This window comes from Colobus angolensis, unplaced genomic scaffold (genome assembly GCF_000951035.1).
Source record: "Colobus angolensis palliatus isolate OR3802 unplaced genomic scaffold, Cang.pa_1.0 Scaffold645, whole genome shotgun sequence".
NCBI lineage: Eukaryota > Metazoa > Chordata > Mammalia > Primates > Cercopithecidae > Colobus > Colobus angolensis.
Genome location: NW_012120099.1, coordinates 726,202 through 731,628, shown reverse-complemented (window position 1 = coordinate 731,628; position 5,427 = coordinate 726,202).

The following is a 5,427-nucleotide window of genomic DNA, read 5'->3' as shown; positions in this document are numbered from 1 at the left end:
GAGGGAGAGAAGGGGGAGGGGAAAAGGGGAGGAGGATGGAGAGAAGGGAGGAAGGGGCAGAAGGGGAGGAGGGGGTAGGGAAGAAGGAGGAGGGGGAAGGGAAGAAGGGCATGAGGGAGAAGGAAAGGGGAGGAGGGGCAGGGAAAAGGGAGGAGGGGAAGGGTAAAAGGAGAAGGGGGAAGGGAAAAAGGAAGGGTAGAGGGGGAGGGGTGGAGGAGGGGGAGGAGCCTGTGTGAGGAGGGAAAGACAGGAGGGTTGTGCCTGGAAATGAAGAAAATGAGTCAGGGAGGAGGCCATCCCTGCGAACGCCGCTGACAGATCAGACACATCAGGCCAGGTGAGGACTCAGACCCCACCGCTGGGCTCAGTATCACGGGTGACTTGGGTTCCTATCATTGCTTCAGGTTCGTGACTGACCCAGTCGTGCACTCATTCAGGCATCTGCTGGGCACCAGCTCAGGGCCGGGCTATATTCCAGGCGGTGTCAGGGCCATGCGGAAATGGCAGCCCCTTCCTACCCTCGAGGCAGGTTCCGGGGCGCCCTGGCATGTGCAGAGCCCTTTAGCCATTGCAGGGGCCTCTGCAGAAATTCTTCCTCTCGTTCTTCACAAAGGCATGCGGGAAGAAGGGAAAATATTGTTATCTGAGGGCCCTGTGGCCCAGTGTGGCTCCGAAGGGGTTAGGTGGTGGAGTTTTGATGAGAATCGAAGTTTTCAGGCCTTCCCACGTGTCAAGGCTGCCTGGAAGAAAGCCTCCGGGTAGTTGGAGGACACTTCAGCAGTCGTTCTGTGTTTTTCTTGGGTTTTCTACTTTCTAATTAAATAAGTTATGTATTTAATTATATCATGAATTTGTGTCAAGTGTGCATGATTTAGATGATACCAAAACATACAGTGTGGAGAGGACGTCTTTCTCCCTCCCGACCTTCCGGAGGCACGGCCGTCCCAGGCTTGCTGTGCGCCCTCCGGGGTCCATGCTGACAGCAGAAACTGAGGTAGCAGGGAGGCTTCTCCCACTATATCCATGGGTCTCATGGTGGGTGTGCTTTTGCAATTTGCTTCTTGTTCTCACGGTGTCTTGAAGACCCTTGTCAGAACCAAAAATCCATTTTCATAGACTCTGGTGGCCTGAATGCTGCCCAGCCCCCAGCCCCTTGGGATCCCCTCCCCACCTGCCTGCTCAGTTGGGCCAGGGAGGCTCCCAGCCAGGAGGTCAGAGGCAAAAGGAGGCGGTGAGGAAGTCCCACCCCCCATTGCCTGCCCCGAGAGGCTGAGGCTTGGTCAAGGCTGTGTTCTTCCCGCGACCCCCCACCAAGTCCCGGAAGTCAGTCCTCAAAAAGCAGCTCTCTCCCTGCTCTGTCACCTGCCCCAGAACCAGAACTGTCTTCCTCCTATGCCTTCAAGCTGGGCAGGTGGTGCCTGGTCTGGTCTCTCCTAATCTGCCCCCACCTTTTTTTTTTTTTTTTTTAGACGGAGTCTGGCTCTGTCGCCCAGGCTGGAGTGCAGCGGCACCATCTCGGCTCACTGCAAGCTCCGCCTCCCGGGTTCACGCCATTCTCCTGCCTGAACCTCCTGAGTAGCTGGGACTACAGGCACCCGCTACCTCGCCCGGCTAATTTTTTGTATTTTTTTAGTAGAGATGGGGTTTCACCGTGTTAGCCAGGATGGTCCTGATGTCCTGACCTTGTGATCCGCCCGCCTCAGCCTCCCAAGGTGCTGGGATTACAGGCGTGAGCCACCGCGCCTAGCCATGCCCCCAACTTTGTAAGTTGTCATTCTACCCCCTTGTCTTTGTCACCCCGTCGAGGCCTCTCTAGGACTCCCTGTGGGGACCATGCCCCAGGCAAGCACTTTCTAGGTCCAGGCACAGCTCTGGGTCCTTTTCAAGCATTAACTGATGCAGTCCTCACAGCAGCCCTCAAGATAGGAATTGTCAGCACCATTTTGCAGGTGAAAAGGTCCAGTAAGGTGAAGCACCTTGATCTAACTCACCCTGCAGGCGTATTACCTGGGCCCCTAGGATGGAATTGTGTCTCATGTTTTCTACATGTGACCTTTGGGGCATTTGAAGCCAGGAGTGTGCTGGATGTGGACATGGGATAGCTTCTGCTAATTGCCCACTTTCCTTGTCTTCCTTCCTTTCCTGCCTCCCTCTCAGGCCATCCAGCCCTCACGAGTAGCTGCTCCGGAGGCCAGTGTAGTGGGGCAGGTCTGAGGCCTTGGTGGAGGCAGGCTCAGATTCAAGGAAGACACTGTGTCGCAGGCCCTAGAGGAGGAGCAGCCCAGAGAGGAGAGGCAGCCCAGAGAGGAGAAGCAGCCCAGAGCCTATCTCCTCCCAGGGCCTCGGCCCTGAGTACATTCGCTCCTTCCACTCCTGCCTCCCACGAAGGTCCTGTGCTCTGCCCAGGAAGGGCACCGGGTCCAGGTCTGCCTGGAGCCTCGGGTTGAAGCAAAGGGCATGATGGCCAGCTGGCCTCATCAGAGGGGTCAAGCCTGAAGGTATGAGGGCAAAAACTCCAGGCTGAGTCCCAGATCTGGGGGCTCTGAAGGCTGTGGAGGGAGCCACAAGGCACCCCTTGCTCCACAAGACCCCAGCTGCCTCCGCCCCACCCCACAGCCCAATTCACCCAGCAAATTCAGGAGAACAGAGACCTAATTATTTCTATCAACGGCCTTAACGAGATTTCAGAGAAAGGCTCAAACTGTTCCCCCATCTCCTCCCTGCCACCTCCACCTTCCCTGCTCTCCCATCCCAGGGCCTCTTGTGCTTGTCGAGAGCCTCATTTTTCCAGGATACTTTTCCATCAAAAAGAGACTAGTGAGCCTGGCATGGTGGCTCAGACCTATAGTCTCAGCTATTTGGGAGGCTGAGGCGGGAGGATCACTTGAGTCCAGGAGTTTGACTCTAGCCTGGGCAACATAGTGAGACCTCATCTCTAAAAACTAAAAAGTAAATTTAAGGCTAGGCACTGTGGCTCATGCCTATAATCCCAGCACTTTGGGAGGCTGAGAATGGCAGATCACTTGAGCCCAGGAGCTTGAGACCAGCCTGGGCAACATGGCAAAATGCTGTCTCTACTAAAAATACAAAAATTAGCTGGGCATGGTGGTGTGTGCTTGTAGTCCCAGCTATTTGGGAGGCTGGGGTGGGAGGTTTGCTTGAACCCAAGAGGTCAAGGCTGCAGTGAGCCATGATCACACCACTGTACTCCAGCCTGAGTGACAGAACAAGACCTTGTCTTAAAGAAAAAAAAGAAAACGAAAAAAGGCTGGATGTGGTGGCTCACGCCTATAATCCCAGCAGTGTGGGAGGCTGAGCCAGGCAGGTCACCTGAGGACAGAAGTTTGAGACCAGCTTGGCCAACGTGGCAAAACCCTGTCTCTATTAAAAATATAAAAATTAGCTGGGTATAGTGATGAGTGCCTATAGTCTCAGCTGCTCAGGAGGCTGAGGCAGGAGAATCGCTTGAACCCAGGAGGCGGAGGCTGCAGTGAACTGAAATTAAGCCACTGCACTCCAACCTGGGCAGCAGAGTAAGACCCTGTCTCAGAAAAAGAAAAGAGATGCTTGATGTCACTAATCATTAAGGAAATGCAAATAGGAAGTTGAACATGAGACTCTAAAACTCAAAGAAGGCAACTGGATTACAGATTAGTTTTTGTGTCCTTGACATATAGATTCCATTATGGCCAGGGGAATGAATGAGTTACTTTAGGAGAAAGTTTTACCCACGGTAAATGTACATTTACAGTGAGCTAGCACCTCACACCTATTAGGCTGGCTACTATTTTTTTTTAATAGAGAAAATGACCAGTGTTGATGAGGATGGAGAAATTGGAACCCTGTACACTGCTGGGGGGATGTAAAAGGGTGCAGCCACTGTGGAACACAGTACGGCAGTGCCTTGAAAACTCAACATTACCACATGATCCAGCAATCCCATTTGTGGGTATATGTTCAAAAGAACTGAAAGCAGGGTCTTGACGAGGTTTCTGCATACTAATGTTGACAGCTGCATTGCCCCCACAGCCAAGGGGTGGAAGCAAGCAAATATCCATCCGTGAATGAATGGGTAAAAAAAAATGTGGCCTATCTACACAATGGAATACTATTCAGCCTTAAAAAAGAGAAGGAAATCCTTTCATGAACTACAACGTGGATGAACCTCGAGGACGTCATGCTGAGTAAAATAAGTCAGTCACAAAAGGACAAATACTATATGATCCCACTTTTATGATGTATCTAGGGAAGTCAAAATCATGGAAACAGGCCGGGCGTGGTGGCTCACGCCTGTAATTCCAACACTTTGGGAGGCCGAGGCGGGTGGATCACTTGAGGTCAGGAGTTCAAGACCAGCCTGGCCAACATGGTAAAATCCCGTCTGTACGAAAAATACAAAATTTAGCTGGGTGTGGTGGCACACACCTGTAGTCCCAACTACTCGGGAGGCAGAGGCACAAGAATCGCTTGGACCTGGGAGGTGGAGGTTGTAGTGAGCTGAGATCGAGCCACTGCACTCTAGCCAGGGCAACAGAGAAAGACTCTGTCTCAAAAAAAAAAAAAAAAAAAAAAAATCATAGAACCAAAAAGTCAAGTGGTGGTTGCCAGGGACCGGCGGTGGGGAAGAGGAGTTGTTTCATGGGAGCAGAGTTTCAGTTTGGTGAGATGAGAAAGTTCTGGAGATTTGTCACATGGCAAGGTGAACAAAGTTAACACCACTGAACTGCACACTTAAAAATGGTTATGAAGGTAAATTTTATATTATGTGCTTTTTACCACAATTAAAAACAAAAATAAATATAAACTGACCAATGAACAAATTATAAAATCTTATTTTAGTGGGTAGCCTGTGTTTGCTTGTTTAGGGGCTTGGAGCTCTATTTTTACTGACACACACACTGCCTTCATTATATTTCCAAAACCCAGCAAGCAGGTCACCTCCATTCTCATCGGCCAGCACCTTCTCCCATACCAGCCGTGTTCTAGCATCTCACAGCCTCTCGAGGTCTTACGTCTTCCCCAGCACCCTAGAAGGGCCCTGGGCAGAGCACAGGGCTAAGACCTGATGCCTGGCCGAGGGTCTTGGAGCCTGAGGACTGTTGGCTCCTACAGGACAGGCAGCTCTGCTCAAGCCAGGAGAGGAATGTCAGAGTCCAGAGGGTGCCCGGGGCCCCAGAGACGCTTGCCAAAAGGGAAAAGCTCAGCAGCTGGTCGGGGAGGGGACGCTGGGCAGGAGTCCCTTGGCTCTCAACCTTGGCTGCACATTAGAATCTCACGGTTACATCAGAATCAGGATATTTTAAAGCACCCTAGGTGGATCCAGCATGGAGCCGAGGCTGAGAACCACTGCTCTAGAGAATGGGATGGAAGGGTGTCCCCACGGGGCTCAGGACTGGGCCTGTTGTCAGTGGGAGGTCTGGCTCGGGC